Source organism: Natrix helvetica (genome assembly GCF_964273705.1).
Source record: "Natrix helvetica genome assembly, chromosome: 13".
Taxonomy (NCBI): domain Eukaryota; kingdom Metazoa; phylum Chordata; class Lepidosauria; order Squamata; family Natricidae; genus Natrix; species Natrix helvetica.
Window position 1 is genome coordinate 2,062,174 of NC_138557.1, and position 23,490 is coordinate 2,085,663.

The following is a 23,490-nucleotide window of genomic DNA, read 5'->3' on the forward strand; positions in this document are numbered from 1 at the left end:
GATGGAAACTAAACAAGGAGAGAAGCAACCTGGAATGGAGGAGAAATTTCCTGACAGTGAGAACATTAAAACAGTGGAACAGAAGTTGCCTTCAGAAGTTGTGGGTGCTCCAACACTGGAGGTTTTTAAGAAGAGACTGACCCTGTCTTAAATGGTTTAGGGTCTCCTGCCTGAGCAGGGGGCTGGACTAGAAGACCTCCAAGGTCCCTTCCAGCTCTTTTCTGATTCAAACTCCTTTTAAGTGGCCCACTTCTTACACCGGATCTTCCCTACCATCCTTTCCTGCCTGGCAAATTGCAGCTCTTAAATTTTACATCCAAAGACCAGAAAACGGCATTAAATATTTATTCTCTCTCAATCAAAGCTGGGTGAATGTTATCTTCGAGGAAATTATTGCCCCTGCTTCCAAATTCTCTGCTTTTTCTTTCTTTCTTTCTTTTTTGCTTCCAGTTTTGCTTTCTGGAGCTTCTCTTAGCTGCAAATGGTTCTTTGCATGCAGAAGATTGTGCGAAGACACACACACACACCACACACACACACACCACTCAGGCAGGGGTCAGGAGAGGACACCGAAATCATTACTTCTTTAAAATAAGCAAGCCGGAGATACTGTCTTTAGATATTCAACATCTCTCTCTGTTCAAAGTGAAGTTGTGGCATTGAAATAAAAGCTTCATTCCAAATTCTGAGAAACGTATTTCTCTGGCAGAGAACTGAGATTGAGGGAAAACACACACACACACACACACACACACACACACACACAAAATAACACAGTCAACCAGGCCAGATTAGAACTTCCTTTCCATCCAAGATCAAATTAAGGGATAAGTCCTCTAAAACATATACAGGTAGCCCTCGACTCACGATGATTCATTTTATGGCCATCGCCAACATCCCTGTGGTTTACATTCGGATGCTTGACAACGGACTCACCTTTAAGACGGTCCCAGGAACACGCGACCCCCCCTTTTGCGACCTGCCGAAAAGCAAAGTCAGTGAGGATGTCGGATTCCCTTAGCAACCTAAGTGGGACTAATTTAAGGGCGGCAGGGATTCACTTAGCCAGCGTGGCGAGAAAAGTCGTAAAGTGAGGCAAAACTCACTTAACAAATTCCTCATTTGACAACATAAGTTTTGGGCTCAGCTGAGGATACCTGTAGTAACTAACCTGGGAGTAAGCCCCATTGAATTCCATGGGGCTGTTTGAGTAGAAGCTTCTAAGGCTGTCTGGTAAGAAGATGCCCTATGAATCAAAAAGTTTAGAGCAGGTCTCCCCAATGCCTCCGGACCTCAGCCTCCCTCTCAGGGCTGTTGTTTGGATTGAGAGAAACTCTCCGAGAAGTGCTGAATCCTAACCTAGAATTATGCTTGCTGGCTGCACTTCTTATTTCAAGAAGGATTTTAGCACCTGTTCAGATCTCCCTGAGATGTCTTATAGAGAATTCTTGTTGTTAGTTGCAAAGTCGTGTTCGACCCATCGCGACCCCATGGACAATGTTCCTCCAGGCCTTCCTGTCCTCTGCCATCTTCTGGAGTCCATTGAAGCTCATGCCGACTGCTTCGGGGACTCCGTCCAGCCCCCTCCTTCTCTGCTGTCCCCTTCTTCTTTTGCCCTCCATTGTTCCCAGCATGAGGCTCTTCTCCAGGGAGTCCTTCTTCCTTCTCATCAGGTGGCCAAAGTCTTTGAGTTTCCTCTTCAGGATCGGGCCTTCTAAAGAGCAGTCAGGGTTGATTTCCTCTAGGACTGACCGGTTGGATAGCCTTGCAGTCCAAGGGACTCAGAGTACAAAGGCCTCCATTCTTTGGCGCTCAGCCTTCCTTATGGTCCAACCTTCACAGTCATCCATTGGAACTGGGAAAACCACAGCCTTGACTAGACACACTTCTCTTGGCAGGGTGATGTCTCTGCTTTTTAGTCTGCTGTCTAGATTTGCCATAGCTTTCCTCCCCAGGAGAAAGCTTCTTTTGATTTCTTGGCTGCAGTCCCCATCTTGGAGCCCAGGAAAAATAAAATATGTCACTACCTCCATTTCTCCCCTATCTATTTGCCAGGATTTGAGAGGGCCGGATGCCATGATCTTAGTTTTCTTAAAACTAAGCACCCAAAGTCACTCCTGATAATGAGATGGGGGGGGGCATATGAATTTTATAACTAAATAAAGGCTCCTGGGAACTACAATTCAACATTATAGAGAGCCTGCTTAGAGAGGGCTGTAAAGCACTCTAAAGCGGTATATAAGTCTAAGTGCTATTGCTATTTGCTGGACTACTTAGTCCTGATTAATTGCTTGACTTTTCTTAATAATGAAAGCAAGTTTACTCAGCAGTAAAGGACCCCTTCTGGGGGCTGGAAGGTGAGAATTCCATAGGAGTTTAAAGGTTGATTCCTGGTGACTACATTACCAATCATTCAGAATAGAACTGGAAGGGACCTTGGAGGTCTTCTAGTCCAACCCCCTGCTTAGGCAGGAAACCCTATACCGTTTCAGACAAATAGCTATCCAACATCTTCTTAAAGACTTCCAGTGTTGGGGCATTCACAACTTCTGGAGGCAACTTCTGTTCCACTGATGAATTGTTCTGACTGTCAGGAAGTTTCTCCTCAGTTCTAAGTTGCTTCTCTCCTTGATTAGTTTCCACCTGTTGCTTCTTCTTCTATCCTCAGGTGCCCTGGAGAATAGCTTGACTCCCTCTTCTTTGGGGCATCCCCTGAGATATTGGAACACTGCGATCATGTCCCCCCTAGTCTTTCTTTTCTCTAAAGTGGGCATACCCAATTCCTGCAACTGTTCTCCACATGTTTTTGTCTCCAAGCCTTTAATCGTCTAACTTACACAGAAGAATCCAAGAAGGTCTACTTTTAAGTAAACAAGCAGAATGTACCCTACAACGTTGAATCAGGCTTATTCTGGAGGAAGTGTGTTTGGAAACATCCATGGCCAGACGGCATTGCTTCCATCCGTTGCTTCCTTCATATTTATTATTTACCAAAAAAAATGGACTTGTTAAATGAAGATTCTTCTTCAGAATTAGGAAAAACGGGGCTGTTGTTGCCATTGAGGGCAACTTAGTCGCTGCAGGCTGAGGGGACAATGGGGTGGGGGATAATGGCTGGGGTCCCAAATGCCCCCTTGGAAAGGGAAAGCATTCTAAGGGATGGTTCTGTGATGAGACATGAGCTAACAACCGGCTCCACCATTCCTGCTCAGATCTAGCAGATCCCAGTTCAGATCCCTTGGCATCTGAAGAGAAAGCAGAGAGACAAAGGACTGCTAGGAGCAGTTGGTCCCGGCAAGGTCTCCTCTGGAGGAATCTGCTGAAGGAATCCAGATCTGGTCAGCACCAGCCTTGGCTGGGTGGGATCTAGGCTGCTGGTCTCTGCAGAGGAGGTTGTTGACGCCACAGGGGCTTGTAAAGATCCAGGACTTCTTTCTCCTTGGGATCTGAGTGGATGACTCCTTTCAGCTCTGACTCTTGAGGTCCAGATTGGAGGCATCTCAAATGAGATGCCTTTGATCAACACCGCCATCTGGCCCTACCTGTGGGAAAGCCAGGGTGACTTTGGGAGAAGCTTAGCACCTGGTGAGAAGCCTCAAACCCATAAGCACCACTGTGCTGGGGAAGCTCCTGTGAGGCGAGGCCCTGAATGTCCTCCTGGAACCTCCACTTGGTGGAGCAGTCTAGCCCAGAAGGTGCCTTGGGAGGCTTCCCAGAGGTCCTAAGTTGGAATGGGAGACCTTGAAAGCCTTTGCCCTGCTCTTAACGCCATCGGGATGGCTCGCAGCCTTCTTGTCTCCATCAGCTGGAATTAAATTTTCCCAATGAGTCAAGGACCAGCTTTCTAGGGGTCAGTTCCAAGGAGATGAGAACCTGCGAAGGAGGAAGCGTAAGTCCTAGTCGTGGCCCCCTCCTCCTTTCGGCTTTGGCTCCATCCCTGCCGGGGGCACAGCACCACCAACCGTCTCGGGCTGGCTAGACTGGACTGCAACTCCCATCCTCTCCGGGCAACTTGGATCGCCAAATCCCACGAAGCGGCTCTTCTGCACGTCGGAATGGTTGCATTGGCTTGACATCTGATCGGTGGGGTTTCACGCCTCTTCCCCCCCCCCCCAGCGTTCACCTGGATCGCCTCTGTTCCTGGCTCGTTCAGATGGCGGAGCGGGCGGGCTAGTGGGCAGAGCGAGGAGTTCGTGAAGTCGAGTTTAGCCCGGGCTCTTCTACCCCGGGACAACGGCCATCCCCAGGGCGGCTTCCTAGGGAGACCCGCCAGAGCCAGGAGGAAAGAGAGAGACTCTGGCAGGAGACCCGTGTCTTTACGGTCGTGAGAAAGCGCTTCTCTCTTGCGCTGGGAGCGCCAAGGGCCGAAGACGGCTCTGCCTTTCGGTCAACTGAGGCGTCTCCCACTAGCGGAAGGAACCGACTATTGTAGTGGCGAGGACGAGGAACTGCCTTAACTCCCCCTCCCCCCTCCGCTCCGTCCTTCCAAATGTGCCTTTCAGTCGGGGAAAGGAGACTCCGAAAGGAATGAAAGTTTGCAGCGGCTGCTCCTGGCAAGAGTTATTCCGGGGCGGCTGGCAGGAGAGCCGGGAGGAGAGCAGGACTCCCCGGCGGAAGGCGGCTCGCTTGCCGTTCCTGGTACCGCCGCCTCCCGCTTGCGGCTCAGCCTCTGCCGAGCGGTCCGTTTTTTGAGCCGCCGCCGCCGCCTTTTCTCTCCCGCTCGCAACCTAGTTCTCCGCTGCAGACACATCCCTTCCTTCCTTCCTTCCTTCCTTCCTTCCTTCCTTCCTTCCTTCCTGCCTGCCTGCCTGCCTGCCTGCCTGCCTGCCTGCCTGCCTGCCTGCCTGCCTGCCTGCCCTTCCTATCCTTGCTTCCTTCTCTCTCCATCCTCTTTCCATCCTTCTATCTCCTTCCTTCCGTCCTTCTCTTTCCGTCCTATTTCCGCCCTCCCTACCACCCCTCCTTCCTCCCTATCCATCCATCCTTCCTATCCTTCCTTCCTTCCCATCCTTCTCTTCCCATCCTTCTATCTCCTCCCTCCCTTCCCCCTCCCTTCCTATCTACCTTTCCTATCCATTCATCCTTCCTTCCTTCTTTCTTACCCTTCCTTCCTATCCATCCTTCCCTTCCCATCCGTCCTTCCTTCCTTCCTTCTCTTTCCATCCTATCTCCTTCCTTCCTTCCGCCTCGCTTCTTCCTCGTCTCCTCCCTCCATTCACACATACGACGCACATTTCCAAGCCCTCCCCTACCCGCCCCACCCCTTCCACTTTCCCCACTCCACGATCAAACCTGGGATCGCGCGAGGGACGCGAAGGGAGCTCGGGCTGGCTCTCGCTCGGCGGCTACTTGCCTCGCAAATCTCGCCTCGCCTCCACCACACACACACGCCCCCCCCCGCCGGCCGCCCCCCTTTCGGGCCCTTTCAAGAGCGGGGAATCGAAAGAGGAGGAGATCAGAATCGAAAAGGAGGCGGAGGGTGAGAAGGGCTGTTCCCCGCCCGCGCACGGCTCGCCCACCGCTTTCTCCCGGCTTCCAGGATTCCTTCAAGACCAGCCGAGCCCCGGCGCTCCCGGACTCCGGATCTCGGGAGCTCCCCTCGCCGACGGCTTGACGCAGTGACGGTGGCCGGAGGGAGAGGCGGAGGCGCTTGGTCTTTCCAGGCCGCCCAAGGATTTCTCGTCTGGGTGTGGGTGCGAGCGAGCGAGCGGGCGGGCGAGCCCGCGAGAGGCTGCTGCCGCCTGGCTGGCTGGCCGGGAGAAGAAGCCGCCGCTGGGGGAGGGGCAGGAGGGGGCAGAGGTAGCGAGAGAGCGAGCGAGCGAGAGGCGGAGAAGCGGCGGCGGCGACAAGGCAAGGAGGAGACGCAGACTGGGGCTGGCCGCCCCTCCAGATTCCTCGAGACGCCCCCTCCTCGTCTTTTTGAGGTCGGGAGGCAGGTAAGTGAGCTGTGCGGGAGGGGACGCTCAAGCGAGCAGAAGGGCTGGGAGAAAAAGGGGAGGGGGTCTCCAGGTCTCATCCCCGCCCCTGCCGCAGGAGCAAGAGCCGTAGATAAAAGGCAGCGACCCCGGGTAGAATCGCTGCCGTTGTTACTATTAGGATTATATTAGCCGGAAGGCGGCTCGCCCAGCGTTTACCTCGGATTCTGCTCCCGTACACCGCGCGCCCGTGGCGAGGCTCAGCCGGGGGGCGCCCGAAACCCCAGCCCACCCAAATCCCATTGGCGGACGGAAGCGCGGCCACGAGGCCGTTCTCACCTACAGCCTGGGGCCGCCGCTCCTTTCTCTCTTCCCCCTCCCCCCCATCAGGGACTCTGCCTCCCCAATGAATTCGGGGAGGGGGCAGTTGTTTAAAAAAAAGACGGAGAAGAAAGAAAAGGGACGAAGTCTCCACGGTCCCAAAACTTGTTTTTATCTCATTTCGGTGTGGCTCACCCGAGAGTGCCAGCTAACTGCCGACAAACTTTTCCCGGGCGGGCTCCGGCTTGGGAAGCACCTTCCGACGGGCGTCCGGCAGCCCCAACGTCCTAAAGATGAGAACCTGACCCTTACACACATACACACCGCCCCCGCCCCTTTCTCTGCCTCCTCCGGGGACACGTCAAGGAGAGGGAACCGGTTCGCCCTGACCCGCTGGCCTCGGAGGGCGGCGCGAACCGTTTCAGCACTACCGTGAGGAGGGACAGCTCCCGAGGCTCGCAAGGGCGCTGCGAAGGGGGGCGTCGCGGGGTCTTCCGGAGGGAGCGAGCAAGGAACTACGCCGCCTCCCGGCAAGATTACCCCCCCCCTCCCGCCCGCCACCGTTTCTGGCTTCCTCGCCTGGCCAGGGAGAAGGGTGGTCTCCGGGTCGTAAAGCTTAACCGGGTTAAAAGCTGGCTTCGAGTATTTCCGTGGGCGCCCCACCGAGTAGAAGCAAGATTTCGGGTGGGGGGAGGGCTGGGCAAATTGGGGAGGGGATTGCCCCCGGCGACAAGCCCACCAACCTAAGGGGCTGGGATTGGGGAGGGGGAGCCGAGGAGCCGCGCCGGAGATTCCTGCTCGGAGAAAGGGTTACGCCACTAGGTCAGCGGGTGGTTCGCTCGCTCGCTCCTGCGACGGAGATCCGGACGTCTCGAGGGGGGTGGGGTTGGCATCTAGAGAAAACCCGAAGGGGCGTCGGGGGGCCGGGAGAGCGGCGAGAGGACGTCTGCCTGCTTTTGGCACCAGGGAAACTCGCGGGAGAAAAATCGGCGTGGCAGGTTAACTCCCGCTTTAGAGAAAGCTGTTTCCATCGCTGGCGGGGGGAACACGTCGGGAAGGATCAACCACTGTCTCTTGCGAAGCGAGCCTCGCCGAGCTCTTCACGCTTCGCCTCCCTCCCACCCGGAGCCCTCTCTTCCGACTGTCTGATTAGGAGAGCAGCAAGCGCCTCCCACGCGCCCCGTTATTCGGTCGTCCAAGGTAGACTGCCTCTGCCAAGGGAGGCTCCGCCGAGCCAGCAAGGCTGATCAGGTTTTACGACGCCGCTTTTCCTGGCCCCAACGGACTTCCGAGTTCCTGCTTTCTTTCGTGCCTGCCAAGCTTTAACATTGTTGCTTTAAATGGGGGCAGCGGGGAAGTTTGGGGTGGGTGGGGAGAGCCGCTCCTGCGTCTGAACGGGGACAGAGTGGAGGGGGGGGGGAAGAGGCTCCGAATTGAGTGGTCCTTGCTCCGCCTTTTAATCCAGGCCAAGCCCCCTGACCCACGGCCTGCAGACAACCCTGCATCCTTAACTCGGTTTCCTTGCGTTTTCTATGCAGGCGTGCTTAGGGGAAGCCTGGCTCCCCGATGAGGGCGTCGGGTCCCCCACCCTCCAATCCCGTCCTTAGGGATCTCAGCCCCGCCGCTTGGTTTCTGACGCCCGAGATCCCCTCTCTTTGGCTGGGCTCAAGGCTTCAATTCCTTCCCCTTGGATGCTCGTTTGGAGGCTTAGGGTCTTCCCCACCGCTCCTGCTCAGTCGCCCCTTCGCAGAAAAGGAAGCGGAACAGCCGAGCTGACACGTAGGGCCTTGTAATTAAAACGACCAGGCGCCCCGGCTCTTCCACCGCCCCCTCCTCCTACACCCCCATTGGCAAGAGCTGGTCTACATATTCAGAAGTTCTTCCTCTCTTCCCCCACCGCCATCCCGGAGTTGAGGAGGGCGGGTGCAGCTGGGTCAGGGTTGACTCTCTCGGCCTAGATCAGGGTCGACGCGGCCTCTGCTAGCTGCCCAGGGCTGGGGGGCGTCTGTTGAAGGCCTCGTCCGAGCAGCGAGGCCCATCCAAGAAGGGCTTGGAAACCACAGGCGCTGCTTTCAAAGAGCGGCGGAATGGAGGCCCGGCTGGTTGCTTGCCTTGAATGGCTTCTTTTGTGTGTGTGTGTGTGTGTGTGTGTGTGTGTGTGTGTGTGTGTAGAGACCCTCCCGCCGCGGCACACCCCCAGCTCCCTTGGGAGGGAGAAATGGGAGCGGGGGTGGGGGAGGAGAGCCCCCTGAGGTGCGACGGCAGAGAGGGGGTGCGAGTCACGACGCCTGTGGACTTTGCAAAGGCGCGAACGGGGCTGAAAGCTCAGGCCAGCGGGGGTTGGGTGGGGGGTGGTGGCTCAGGCTCCGTCAGGCCTTCGCCAGGTCAGAGCTAGGCAGGCAATCACGGGCCAAACCCTTGAGGGTTTGGGGGGCGGTGGGTCATGTGAAGTGCATGGGGATCGGGCAGAAAAAATTCCGGTTTGGGGGGAAGGCTGCCCAGGGGGCTCAGCTCGGCCGTGAGAAAGGAAGGCTGCGCTTTTGCGCCCTTCGGTCACCGCTGCGGCCTCGGAGCCTAGCGCAGCTGTGCACGATGGGTCTGAGGGCTCTGCCTAGCTGACACCAGCCCCGCCGCCTGGATGCTGAAACCCGGGCTCCGTTTTGTCTCCGGACGGAACGAAGTCCAGTGTCCCAATTGCTCCCATGGAGACGATTTTTCCGAAGGAGGGGTGGTCTGTCCAGAGCTTGGCAGGCGAGCTCAGCCCCCCAAACCCCCAATGGTGAGCCTCCTGGCCGGCTGTTCTGTGCCTGGGACGCCCGTTGGATACCCGGGAAGCCTTCTCAACGTCTCGGGATCGTGCAGGGAGATTAAACCTCTCTGGGTTTTCTAATCCAGCCATTTCTCTCCCCCCCCCGCCCCCTGCAAGGTCACGGGAGGCCTTGCGGTGACGCCTGCTGGCTCTTGAATCTGGCCGGGGCCTTTTCGTTAACCCGGTTGGAGCGCCACTAAGAAGGCGAGGGGTCTTGTCCAGGGAAGCTGTTGGGAAGTCGCGCGATCTCCCTCGCGCCCCCTTTCCCTGACGCGACAGGCCGGGCCGCCTCCCCACGACCCCGTCCCTTTCCTTCGCTCTCCGCCTTTCTAAAGGTCGAAAGAGGCCAAAGGGGTAGGAGGGAGGGAGGGAGGGAGGGAGGGAGGGAGGGAGGACCCCCCCTAGAACCGTTCGGAGATATCTCTGGGGAAGGAAGGAAGGAAGGAAGGAAGGAAGGAAGGAAGGAAGGAAGGAAGGAAAAAAGAGAGGAAGGAAAAAAAAGAGGAAGGAAGATTTTTAAGAAGGGGCTGGACTGTCACTTGTCTGAAATGGTATAGGACCTCCTGCTTGAACAGGGGGATGGATTAGAAGATCTCCAAGCTCTATTCTGATTCAAAAGGAAGGAAGGGAATAGAGAGGAAGGAAAGAAAGATAAGTGAGAATAGGAGAGGAAGGAAATGGGGGGAGGGGAGGGAGGGGAGGAAGGAAGGAGGGAGGGAAATAGAGAGGAAGGAAAGGAAGAAAGATATGAGAAAAGGAGAGGAAGGAAGAAAGGGAAAGGAAGGGAGGGAGGGAGGAAATGGAGAGAGGGAAGGAGGGAAGGAAGGAAAAGACTGAGCTACAGAAGAGAAAGTGCTCTTCGTTGACTCTCTCGCCTTCCTTCCCACACTTCCTCGCCACAGGGAGAGGAAGCGAGCTGCGTTTTGCACGCCGGGCTCGCTTCTGCTCCGTAGTTGCTCCTCCTCCTCCTCCTCCTCCAGCTGCTCCTCTCCAGTTCGCCCCGGGGGCTGCCGAGAAGGTGCAGGGAAGAGGGCCGAAGCAAGAGAGGCGCCCTTTGGCGAAGCCCCGGGCGCCATCAGACTAGATAGGTAGAAAGACGACCCTTTCCTTTCGGGTCTCCGGCCCGGAGGAGGTGAGCGAGTTTCCAGGAGACCCTGCGGCTAGGGTGGGAAAGAGGGGGGTCTTCAATGAAGGCGTCTGACCCTCCCGCCCTCCCCAGAGACGGTTCCCTGGGGAGATGCGGGATCAGCGAGGGGGGCTCCTGCAGAGCAGACGGGGACCCCAGTCTTCGAAGAGGGGTGTCAGAGCCCTTCCCCCTAGTGAGGAGATCAAGCCAGGCCTCGGCCAGGTCTGGTCCACACGTGCCTAACCCACCCGCGTCGAGTTCACCTGTTTTGGGGCTTCCCACGACCTCCTGGACCCCACACGGGCCTGGGTTCGCCTCCCACACCAGCATTGAGCTATAGAACTGCAAGGCTTAAAGCGGAGGTTGGCAGGCCGCGAGCTTAACACGCAAGGCGAACTCTGCCTGTTACGGGAGTCGTGTGAATGGAGCCATAGTCAGACGCTTGGGTTTTGGGCAGAATCCCGACCGGCTCCGTAGCCTGTAAAACGTAAAAGGATCAAGAGGGGGCTAAGAAAGGGCCGGCTGAGAGGCTGGATGCTCCCCTGTCCTGCTTAACACGTGTACGCGGCGTCCTTTGCAACGGGGATGAGGCTGCAGAAATGGAACCCGCGGCGCTCGCGTGCTAGAGCGAGGCTCCAAGGTGAGAAAGGTGTGACCTGGAGGCCGGAGCGGCAGGGTGAATTGAAGTTCCCCTTCGAGTCCGGAGGTTTACACACACACACACACACTCCCCCCCCCCCCCAGTTCCCTGTGTCCGCCTTCCCAGGGCACGCGCGTCCCTTCTCGCCTCTTGCCGGCTTGATGCATTTCGCGGCCCGTTTGCACCCTATGAAATATTCAGAAGTTTGCAGTGGTGAATCAAAAGGTCATTAATATAGATGGGCTCCCAGGTTTCCAAGCCGGGAAATGAACTTGCCCTCGCTGGGGAGACGCCGCGCTCTTTCAAAGGCTCCAGGCGGAGGGAGGGGGGGGGTTAATCATGCCATCATGGAGAGCGCAAACCTTGAGCCCTTCCCCCACCCCCATGCTGGATCGCAGACAGCAGGAATTCATGGATCGATCTATCGATCTATATCTATCTATCTACATCCATCCCTCCATATCTATCTATCTATCTATCTATCTATCTATCTATCTATCTATCTATCTATCTATCTATCTATCTCTCTTCCATTTCTATATCTACCCAACTATCATCTGTCTATCATCTTTCTCACCCCTCCTTCTATTTCTCTCTATATCTACCCAACTATCATCTGTCTATCCTGTCTACCGTGTCTGTCTGTCTGTCTCTCTATATCTACCTACCTACCTATCGTCTGTCTCCGTCCATCCATCCATCCACCCACCCATGCATCCATCTTCCTTCTGTCTATATCTACCCAAGTATCATCTGTCTATCCTGTCTACCGTGTCTTTCATGTCTGTCTGTCTGTCTATATCCATCCATCCATCCATCCATCCATCCATCCATCCATCCATCCATCCATCCATCCATCCATCCATCTATCTATCTATCTATCTATCTATCTATCTATCATCACATTTATAGGGTGGCCTACCTCACTAAACCTAACTCTGGGTTACCTACAACCAAGAATTAAATCAATATCACAGCTATTAAACCTCCCCCCCCCTTAAAAAAGAATGAAAACCAGCCCCATGGCGTGAGCCTCTTGCAGAACAGCCCCCTCGCCCCCTTCACACAACCTGATCAGTTGTGATCAGTCTGCTGGAGAGGGAGGGCGGACACCAGCTTCTCTTAGAAGAGTCCATCCCACGTGTGTAACTGAAGGGGCCTGACTTTTAAACTTGGTTTGTATGGAAGGAGACTTAGGGGCAGTATGTGTGTTTGTGTGTGTTACGACTCATCTGCCTGGCGGTATGAGGATGAATCCACAGAGGTGGTTAATTTATGGTGTGTTGTGAGCCTGTATGCAGTGCAAGCCACGGCAACGTTGCAGGTGTCAGGATAACATTCCACACATTACCTCTGCCACAATATTGACCCAAGGGTGTGCCAAGAGACCCACAATCACACTTGCCCGTCCTCTGCCTGGAGATAGCGGAGCATTTTGAAAGTCAGAATGTGTGAATTCAGCAACTGGGGTGTCAGGGAGTGCCCCAAAGCCCTTTGCGAGGAATTCCCATGTGGGTTTGAACTTGGCGTCCGCCCAACACCTTTGCTACTACACTGCAAAGGCTTACACTTGTGAGTAAATCTCCTTCCTCCTCTAAGGCCCAACTCATGGAGTCAATCTCTCAGAGGATTGGCACATCTGTGTGGTTATGGGATGGGAGACTTACGATAGTCCTTCCGACATGGTGAAAAGGGAAAGCAAAGTTTGCAAACTCAAGGAAAGATCCAGAAATAAGAACAGCTTATAATGTTTTGGTTTCTAGCAAAGACCAGGAAACGGGGACAAAAGATCTGGAGGAGTGGAGGGCATATTTTTGTGGTCAGGAGTATCTTTGCACAGTCTTTTTATTTGGGGTTTTGTTTTTGGTTCAAGGTGCAATCTGAACTGGATCAGAAATGGTGTAGGGTCTCCTGCTTGGGCAGGGGGTTGGACTAGATGACCTGCAAGGCCCCTTCCAACTCTGTATCAGGCTAAGGTTCAGGCTACCGCAATACATTGTGTATATCCTGCCCCTCTGTAAACTGAACGCTTGTGTTGGTGTTGTTTACAGTTTAGCCTCGCTGGCCTTCATGTTCCCTTCCAATTGGCTTTTTTACCTTTGTGTAAGCAGAGCCCTGGTCACCTGTTCAATCAAGCCTCCATTAGAATCTTTTTTTTGGGGGGGGGACATTTCTATTAGCCTTAAAAGGTAGTCCTTGCAAATGGAATGTGAAGAGAAGGGGAGGGGTCTTTAAACAACCCCCTGGGCCACCTTTGACAGCTTCTTTCAGGCCTCCTTCGGATCATGTGGTTTGTAACCCTGGTTTCAAGCTTCATGTGTTGCCCGAAGCCAGCCCGTGATGATTTATTCCCGGGTGTAGGGGGAATTGTGGGTGATGTGAAAACCCCCAACTCTTGAAAGACGTGGCAAGATTTGGGGGGGCTTCAGTTCACAGATCACACCCGGCCTGGATGCTGGGATGGCAGCCTGCGATCCCAGCGTTATGTAAATTCCCCACGGATCGACTCAGACAAACCATGGTTTATTTAACCAACCGTAACTCAGCCTGTTGTATCAGGCCTCCAGGTTAAAGCCGATGGATCTTGAGGGACCCACAGCAGCTGTAGCTGTCTGGGAAAATAGGAAGACAAGGCTGAAAGGTTTCCGTTTACACAGGTCTCTTCTTCAGGCAGAGTCCTGTGCTCCTGTGAAGCTTACATTAGACAAAGAGAATCCAAGGCTGTCTGTCCGTCCCCCACAGCACTGATGAGTTTACCTAGTTGGGTCATGAAACGTCTGCAAGAAAATGACCAAGCTTAGAGAGCACCAAGGGCCCCAGAGTCTTCCTTCTCCTTCTCTCTGCAAACCCCATTCGTTTCTAGCACTGATGATGTTATCTAGTTGGGTCATGAAACGTCTGCAAGAAAATAACCAAGCTCAGAGAGCACCAAGGGCCCCAAAGTCTTCCTCCTCCCCTCCCCTCCCTCCTCTATTGCTTATTCCTTTTCAAACTTGCCTTATTTGCATGCTCAAGGTGCAAAGGGCCATCCTGTAGCCCACCTAAAAGGGTCATTTTACTACTATCCTCTAATGCTTCTTTTCCAACCCAGAACTGTGGATAAGATGAACGCAATTTTAGAGGTAGGCCACCCTGGAGGCTGTGGATCCCCCGCCCGAGGGTGTATACCCCCAACCCGCTGCCTTGCCAGCTTCCCCTGCAGCCCCCCTGCCTCTTTTGAGCTCTGCCCTCGGCTTCCGGCTTCTCACACACACACACCTCCCCCCTCTCTGGCCTGGGCTCCGCTCCTTTTCTCCGCTGCCTGAATGAGCCAGCTGCGAGCCGGGGGAGCGCGCGCGCCCTGGGGAAGGCGCGGGAGCAGGGAGGGAGGGGGGAGGGGGCGTTTCAGCCGGGGGCTCGTCCCCCACCTGTGGGACAGAGGGAGGGGCGGGCGGACTCCGTGCCCCAAGTCATGCATAGGTGGGATGCCTGGGCTGAAGTAACCAGCCGGGTGGGTGGGTGGGAGTATCCCGGGCTTCCTGCTTGGGGGACGATCGAGACAAAATTTGGCACACAACCCCCCCAGTGCTGCGAGGCTGGCTTCCACGGGACGAGAGCCTGCTTGGGGGGCTACTAGTGAAGGCGTTGCAGCCCGGGCGGCTGTCCTCGCCTCGCTCGGCGGCCCCCCCCCCCCGTTTCTCTGCTCCTCCCTCCCCCACCCCGGGTTGGGCACGGACCGCCTGTAGGACGTGTGTGGGAAAACACGAAATCAGACTCAGGCGCCGCCCAACTTGGGCGCACGGACCCCCGAACATTGAGAGGGTCGCTCATGCAGCAGATCTAGGGGGGAGGGGTCTGAAGTCCGACAGGACTGTAGTCCGTGTGATCTTCCTCGCAAGAAAGTGTCCGCAGTTTGCCGTCGCTTTCTTCCCAGCTGTCGGGTCTACCGTCCCGCTGGTTTACGGCGCTGGGATTTCCTCGTGGTCTCCCATCCACGCTCAATTTTGGAAAAGCAGCAGACTCTGGTCCAGGGGATCATTCCCCCCCCATCCTGCCCGCCCCCTCCTCGTCGAACCGGCGAAGCTCTTAGGACGGTCATTGAAAACGGAGACCAGGCGCTTAGGATACCGCGCTTAATGTTCGGCGCTGCCTATTCCTTCCCGATCCTCCGGGGATGGGAATAAGCGAGGCAGGCGAGTATGTGAGCGAGCGCCCGCTCAGTTTTCATAGCAGAGAAGAATCCAGTAAAGTATAGGATCCCGCCAAAGAGCGTGCCTTGCCCCCGGGATCTTTTTCGGGGGTCGGGGGCGTCTCCCCTCCTTTTCCGTGCTTGGGGAGCGTTTCCGAATTTGTGGTCAAATCTAAGGCGGCCTCCCGGATGAAAGGAAGCCGAGCAGGGACCCCTTTATCTCCGAAGCCCCTTCTCCTGCCCTATGTGGGACAGTTACCCATGGATGAGCCCCCCCCCCCGCGCCCCTGTTCTTCTCTTAGTCCTTCGCTACCGGTTGGGTACGTTAAAAGAGTTGTGCAAGTTGGAAATAGTCGCGCAAGTAGCCCCCCCCCCCCCCGAAGCAGGAGTGAAAACCAGCCAATCCTAGGTAGATGTAGAGTCTCCTGCTTGGGCAAGGGATTGGACTCGATAACCTGCAAGGTCCCTTCCAACTCTTGTTAATCTGTAATCTGTCTTGTTTGCAGAGAGATTGGGCTGTTGGTCAATCCCCCCCTCTCTCTCACACACACACAAACAACAGAGCAACAGAGATTTGAAAGGAACCTTAGAGGTCTTCTAGTCCCACTCCTCAAGCAGGAGCTCCTCTCTATCCCATTCTGGACAAAATGTTTGTCCAGTCTCTTCTTGAAAACCTCCCGTGATGGCGCCCTGCAGCTTCTGGAGGACAGGGTGGGAAGGGACCTTGGAGGTCTCCTAGTCCAGCCCCCTGCTCAAGCAGGAGACCTTACATGCCATTTCAGACAAAGGACTGTTCAGTCTCTTCTTAAAAACCTCCAGTATTGGAGGCCCCACAACTTCTGGTGGCAAGCTGTTCCACTGATTCATTGTGAATCTCACTGTCAGGAAAGTTCTCCTGAGTTCTCAGTGGGCCTCACTTTTGGCTTGCTGGATCTGGGTTTGCCATTCCCCTCCTCCCCCATCATGTCTAGCCTGCCTGGATGGTGGCTTGTTGCTGATGGCTTTGGTTTAACCTGGAGGGGGTGGGATGGGTGGGCTTTGGGGCCATCAGGTGAGAATGTTCAGCCATCAGCAGACTTCTCACCTCTGCTGTGGTTTATCCGCAGAAACTTCCCCTCAGACAGGGGGGGGGCAACCCCCACCCCAAACCTCACCCTTGGCTTTGAAGCAATCTCTCTAATTTCTATCGCCTCCTGTGATTGAAACTATAATTTAGATTTTATTGCTTGCTCTCATTCTGACTGCTTGATATGAGTTTTATTGCTCTCTGTTAGATCTTTATATAATTTATCATGTTTATCCAGCACCCCATCCGGATGTCTCGTGCAAGGACATTCAGGGTAGGAAGGTGGCCCATGAATCCATGCATCCATCCATCTGTCTGTCTGTCCCTCCCCCCCCCTCCCTCCCATCAACATTAGTGTAGTTAACTTCAAGACTTCAATTTGGTGACCCCATTAGGTTACCTGGCCACAAAAGGGGGGAGGGGCTATGACTGTGCTTACAAACAGAGCGAAGACGTTTCCTCTGGGAACAAGGGTCCCATGAGCAGGAAAAGGAGGGTGCTGTCAATTAAGGGGGTACCGTGAGAGAGAGTGCAAGGTCTGGGAGAGAAAAAGAGAGAGAAAGAGAGACATAGATAGATTGCGGTTCTCAGAGGGAGAAAAGATAAGACTATTTTTTTCCAGTCTCCTGCCTCCTTCATGGCAAGTATGGAATTTATTTATCAGAAGGTAACTCTTGCAGATGGAAAAGAAAGATATTTTTCAGGAAGGAAGAAAAGGAAGGAAGGAGAAAGAGAGGGAAGGAAAGAGGAAGGGAAGGCCTGTAGAGAAGGAAGGAGGGAAGGGGGAGAGGAAAGGAGAGAATGAAGGAAGGAGAAAGAGAGGGAAGGAGGGAGGGAAGGGAGAGAGGGAGAAAGGAAGGAAGAGATGGAAGGAAGGAGAAAGAGAGGGGAGGAAGGAGGAAGGGAAGACCTGTAGAGGGAGGGAGGAAGGAAGAGAAGGAAGGAAAGAGAAAGAGAGGGAAGAAGGGAGGAAGGGAAAGTCTGTAGAGAATGAAGGTGGGGAGGGAGGGAGAGAGGAAGGAAGAGAAGGAAGGAAGAGAGAGAGAAAGGAAGGAAGAAAGGAGGGCGAGATGGAGGGAAAGAAGGGAAGGAGAGAGAGCATCTTTCCAAAAATGCACAACAGCTCCCATCCTCCCCAGCCAGGCTGGGCCTCAAGTGCACCAGGCTGAGGCAGGTTTCCTCAATTTCTTTTTCTTCTTTTTTTCCCCCAGCCCCAGAATTCTCTTCTCTTTGATTTTATCCACATTACATGCCCTCCCTTCTCCCACTGAGCGACTTCGATTGAATTAAGGCTGGGATTTATTCCTTCTCACCTTGTGGTTGTGATAGTTATCTGCCTGCCTTTGAGATCCACCTGGATTAAACCTCTGGCTCTGATTTAGAGATGCTGCGGGGGAGAGGATGGGGGTAAGGAAGGGAGACACGCAGAGAAGAAACTTTAAGGGGGAAAATGGGCAGAAGGGAACTGAGAAAGGCTCAGTTTCCAGCGGAGGCTTGGTTGTCCTCAATCCAGTTAGAGGAGCCCCACTGTTGGTTTAGAAGAAGGAACAAGATCTGAGGCCTCCCCTGGATGAGGGTGGATTTTGAAAGGTCAGAGTTTTCTTTGTGTGAAGATAGAAGAGGGTACTGGGGATTAATTTTAGGAAGGAGAGGGTGGGGGTTGGCATGTAGCACCTCCAGTAGAGTTTTGGACAGCTTCGATTCCATCCATCCATCCCTCGAAACCTCCATCCATCCATCCCTCCAATCTTCCATTCATCCATCCCTCCATCCCTCCAATCTTCCATCTACCCATCCATCCAACCCTCCCTCCCTCCATCCCTCCAAGCCAACTAGAAACCACCATAGTTTCAATAAAGGAAAAACTTTGTGGCTGAGGGTTGACATGTTGGGTCCTTGGTGCTCTCTGAGCTTGTTTAATTTCTTGAAGACCTTTCATGACCCAAACTAGGGAACATCACCGTCATGAAGTTTGCTTCTTTCCTTCTCCACCAATCCAGCCGCCATTCGGAGCATTGACCAAACCCAAAGCCAGATCTGGAGGAAGCAGGATCTCAGAATATTCCGAAACTCAAATCCTTGCAGATGAGCTATCGAGTGAGTGATGGGGGAATTCATTCTCCAAGCATTTAGGCCGGTGGAAGAAATGACAGGAAGGTAGATATCCCTCGGACTTAAAGGAAACGTTGAATGACACGGGGAATTGAGGTATATTTAAGGTGTCAGAGAGAGAAAAGAGACGCAGGAGGAACTTAATTTTGTGGCAGCTAAGACGTGGCTTTAACTCCACTTTCTGGTTCTTGAACAATCTTGATAGATGTCAGTCGACAAGAAATCAGAAATACTTTTTAAAAAGTGGAGTCATTTAAACCCTAGGCAAGGAAAGGAAGGGAAAAGAAGGAAGCCACTTAGGGGGAGAAAAACCCACTGATTTTCTGCAAACTCAGGTGGATGTCCTGGACAAATGCAAATATTTGGGAGCAAGGTGAACCCAGATATAACTCCCGTTGGCTTTAAGGGGGCTTCGTTTGGCACAGGTGTTTTGGGGGCAGCAGAGATTGAAGAGAAGGTCTTTTTAAAAATGTTTCCTTGCTTTTCCAGAATGTTTTTGTAAGAGTGGATTGAGGGGAGTCCAAAAATGTTGACATGATGGCTTCAACCACGCGGTCAAAACGTGGCCCCTTTTGTGGTGTGTGGCCAGGCCTAAAAAGAGAGCCAAGCTTCCATCATGGCTTATCGAAGCGCCAGGCTGCGCTTACAAAACTTAGCCAAACAACAATGACAGGTTCCAGGCTATCGTGAGTTGTCGGGTAAAAATGTTGCTGAGCAGAATTTGGCGTTTTGTCATGCTGGAGTGCAACAATATAGACCTGGATGGTTTGTGTCAACAGTTCTCCTGAGCATGTGCAGAGCGACTTCTTCTTGTCATGGAGGACAGAGGCCTGGGGCATCTGTTTTTCCTATGATTGATGCTGATGAAAAATGAATTCTCTCTCTTTTTGGCTCTCGGTCTTCAAACACGGCATGGCGACTTCGCTGGAGTGTCTTCCTTCCTCTTTTTTTTTTTTTCCCTAACTTAGCTCTGTGAAATTGCGGAGAAGAGATTTATGCTTTGGAAGTCGAATTTAATAAAGAATGTAGAAATACAAGGCATGAAAGCAAAATTTTAACTGTGATTGAAAGCTGGGATGGATGATGAGGACGTATTTAGGACGCGGCTGGAATTCTCATGCGTCTTTATGTACTTCTTCCAGATGTGCTCTTGGGTTTGGCTTGCCATGATAAACCAATTAGCTCAATTGTGCATTTTTTAATAGTGCTGTTTGTTCAAACCGGAGTGGCATTATTAATTAAATTTTATGGCTGTTATGACATTTTTGGGTCCCTTTTATTTTTTATGACAGGGTTTGAGGTGGGTTTTTTTTCTCTCCCCTTGGGGGTGATTTAAACTGGGATTTTCCTTGTGGTTTTAGTCAGCTTCTTTAATATGCAGCTGTGATATTATGGATGGATGGATAGATGGATGGATGGAAGGAAGGAAAGAGAGGTAGAGGAAGGAGTGGAAGGAAAGAAAAAGCGAGGAGAGGATGGAAGGAGAAAGGTAGAGGATAGATGGTAGAAAGGGAAAAAGGAAGGGAAGAAGGGAAGAGGTAGAGGAAGGAAGGGAGGGAGGGAGGAAAGGAAGGAAGGAAGGAGGGAGGGAGGAAAGAGGTAGAGGAAGGATGGAAGAAAGGGAAAAAGGAAAGGAAGGAAAGAAGGGAAGAGGTAGAGAAAGGAAGGAAAGATCAAAAGGGATAGGGAGGAAGAGAAGGAAGGAAGATTGAAAAGGAGAAGAAGGAAAGAAGCAAAGTAAGAAAGAGAGAAGGAAGAAACACTTCATTGTAAGCACTTTGAATTATTATTTAGGATTATGCCTTTGGTATTCCTAGCCTTTGGGACACTGATCCGTTTCTATTTCCTTTGGAAAACGGGCGTCTGCTTTAACGTGAACCTCGCAGCCGCTGACAAAAACTGCACAAAACATCGCTGGCTGACCACACAAAAGATGTTACCACCAGCGCTCCGTCTGGTGCAGCTCCAGCGATGCCAAGGTCACTCTTTACGATGGGGACAGAGGAGGCAATCTCCAGCTAGCCGGCCGCCTCGTCCTGCCTCCAATGGCTCCCTGCCACCCTCAGGCCAGCAGCGTTCCCGGCACCTTCGTTGCAGCTATCTGGAATTTTGCTGCATGATTATGACTTCTCCAGATTGGTTTTTCCAGCCTCGTCCTCAACTTTGCCCAGTGAGGGATCCTGTCCCCGTAGGGTGCAGAGATGGCCTGGGGCAAGTGGGGCCTTGGCTGAGAGGCTTGGATATCTGAAGCCGGGCTCTCTAGTCTAATCAGGTGAGCTTTTTAAGAACGTTCCGCTTTGCAAATGTCACTCGGCCGCTTGGGAATCCATCAAAGCGTGTGGCAGCTGGCTTAATCATTAATCATCGGGCATCACTGGAATGAAGTCATCAGAACAAACGCTGACACCAGCAAAGTGTCTCTGCCATCACGGTGGCTGGCGGGTGTTTTCGTGGTGCTATGGGGTAAAGCTCCAGTCCAGGAAGGGATCTGGCAACTGTTCTTCTCCTGCAGACCTGGGTTCTCCCTCATTAGCTTTGGAAGGGTGCTCAGCACAAACCACGACTGTGGAAGGAGCCACGGTGGGACGAGGGGGGGATGGCTGGGCTCGCACATTAGGAGGCTCCGTAAACCACCCTTTAGAAGAACGGTTGGTTTCACCCAATGTTGTGTAGTCGGCTTGCTTCAGGCAGCCCACAAACCACAGCCAGGGGTTTTGTGTCATCGTAGGTGTGGTGTGAACCCAGCCAATTGTGGTTTATTTGGTAGAGGCAAAGGAGCCAGGGTCTGTTGCGATGTCAAAATCCAGTTGTAGCCCAATCTCAAAGACCACTTCATGGCCTGTCTACCTACCTACCTACTTACCTATCGTCTATCTATCTATCTATCTATCTATCTATCTATCTATCTATCTATCTATCTATCTATCTATCATCTATCTATCTATCATCTATCTATCTATCTAGCTATCTAGCTATCATCTATCTATCATCTATCTATCTATCTATCTATCTATCTATCTATCTATCTAGCTATCATCTATCTATCTATCTATCTATCTATCTATCTATCATCTATCTATCATCTATCTATCTATCATCTATCTATCATCTATCTAGCTATCTTCTATCTAGCTATGTAGCTATCTATCATCTATCTATCATCTATCTTCTTTCTAGCTATCTAGCTATCTAACTATCTATCTATCATCTATATCTTGTATCTATCTATCATCTATCTTCTATCTATATATCAACTATATCTTCTATCTGTCTATCATCTATCTATCTATCCATCCATCCATCCATCTATCATCTATCTAGGGTCATTTAGGTGTGGTGTGAACCCAGCCAATTGTGGTTTATTTGGTAGAGGCAAAGGAGCCAGGGTCTGTTGCGATGTCAAAATCCAGTTGTAGCCCAATCTCAAAGACCACTTCATGGCCTGTCTACCTACCTACCTACTTACCTATCATCTATCTATCTATCTATCTATCTATCTATCTATCTATCTATCTATCTATCATCTATTTTGTCAAACATAGAGAAGATAACAGGTATAAGTATAAACATGGACATGAACAAGAGGAACGAATATGAATACAAGGGAGCATTAGGACAGGGACAGTAGGAACGCTGGTGCGCTTATGCACGCCTCCTTTAAGACCCTCTTTGGAATGGGGTGAGGTGCACAGTAGACAGTTTGAGGTTGAAGCTGTGGGGGTTTGAGGAAGTAACATCGGAGTCAGGTAAAGCATTCCGGGCGTTGACCTCTCTGTTGCTGAAGTCATATTTTCTGCAATCGAGTTTGGAGAAGTTTACCTTGAGTTTGTATCTGTTGTTTGCCCGTGTGTTATTGCGGTGGAAACTGAAGTGGTCGTTGACAGGTAGGACGTTGTAGCAGACAATTTTGTGTACTAGGCTTAGGTCAGACCATAGTACAGAACCTTGAACCGTAGTTCCAGGTTGTCCAAGGCCAAAATGTTGAGCCTGGTGGCATAAGGGATTGTGATGTGGGAACCAGATGGTTTAGCAGGGGGGCAAACACTCTCAAACGGTGTTTCTCCATCTTGTTGACTTGAAGAGGTGGGGTCCGAAAGGCTGGGGACCCTTGGCATGGAGGAGTATGCTAGTGGGGAAAAACAGGAATTGTTCTCCTGGAACAAAACAATGTTCTTTCCTCTAAGTCCCTGACCCCAACCCCACTGAGAGGTCCCTATTTTGGTGCAGAACCAGCCTTTTGAGCTCTTCCAAACTGATTCTGAATCTCATTTTTGCTCCGGTCTTTGAAAATGTTTCCGAGCCTTGTGGAAATTTAGCTTTTATGAAGTCAGGAGAGCATTTTAAGCGGTGACAAACGATCCCAGCCGTCCATAAATCTTCCTCCGGTGAAAGGCCTCTTTAATTCCGAAAGCGGCCGAAGAATCAGACTTGCATAGTGGAATTATATTGGGAGTGCGAGGAAGATGGAGGGGAGATGAGAGAAAATCTCATCTTGGAATCCAGAGATTGCTTTGCAGGCCCAGGGCAAAAGGTTTTCCTTAAAAAAAAACAACCCTTACGTTTTATGCACAGGTAGTCTGAGACTTATGACCACAATTTAGCTCCAAGTGTCTGTTGCTAAGTGGGACATTTGTTAAGCCAGATTCATCCCGTTTTACGACCTTTCTTCCCATCTCTGTTAAGTGAATCACTGTTTGTTGTGGCCCACCAGCAGCCAGTGGAGCTGAAAGCAGATTCGGAGAGTGAGGAGGTTGGGCCAGTCCTGGAAGATGGGCCAGTCCTGGAGCCTGGGGAAGGCTCCGATGAGGGCTCTGTGTCGGAGGCAGAGAGGGGGCCAGGGCCGTATGCCAGTTATCAGCTGCCTTCAGAGTCAGACATCAGTGGGGCAGACGAACAGCTGGAGCCTGTTCCCAGTGTGCGCATGCGCAGAGTTGCCAGAAGAAGGGAACAGCTAAAGAACAAGGATAGACTTGGGAGTAAGGCCACAGGTGGACGATGAATGGCCCCTCCCAGAGGAAATAAAAGAGGAGCAAAAGGGGAGTGGAGTTTGCAGGAGACCATTAGTTCCCTTCATTGGTTCCTGACTCTCCGAGGCTCCTTGCCAAGTTTTGCAGAGATCGGCCTGGCAGCTCTCCAAGCCAGAGAAGGTCTGTAACTGTAAATCCTCCCTTGAAAGACTTTGCTGGAGGTGAATGAGCAGAATTCACAGTCCATGAATAAAAGGGGCTTTTGTCGGGACAAGGAGTCTGCTTCAGGCTCTTGGGAAGCCTCGGTCAGGACACTCTTCAGTTAGTAATACAGTTGTTAAGCAAATCTTCCCTATGGACTTCGCT

General features: G+C 52.5%; 1 protein-coding gene across 3 annotated transcripts in view; it reads left to right on the forward strand.

The window, feature by feature from the left end:
* Positions 1-5,801: 5,801 nt before the first annotated feature.
* The window catches only part of ELFN1 (extracellular leucine rich repeat and fibronectin type III domain containing 1), a 93,156-nt gene continuing 75,467 nt past the window's right edge, over positions 5,802-23,490 (forward strand). For 2 of the 3 annotated variants that reach the window (XM_081965614.1, XM_081965616.1), the window contains exon 1: positions 5,802-5,936. The gene's annotated coding sequence lies outside the window, so the exon portion shown is untranslated. Of the gene's footprint in view, positions 5,937-10,693; positions 10,812-23,490 lie in introns of those variants that run through there. The other variant, XM_081965615.1, reaches the window with a different exon arrangement.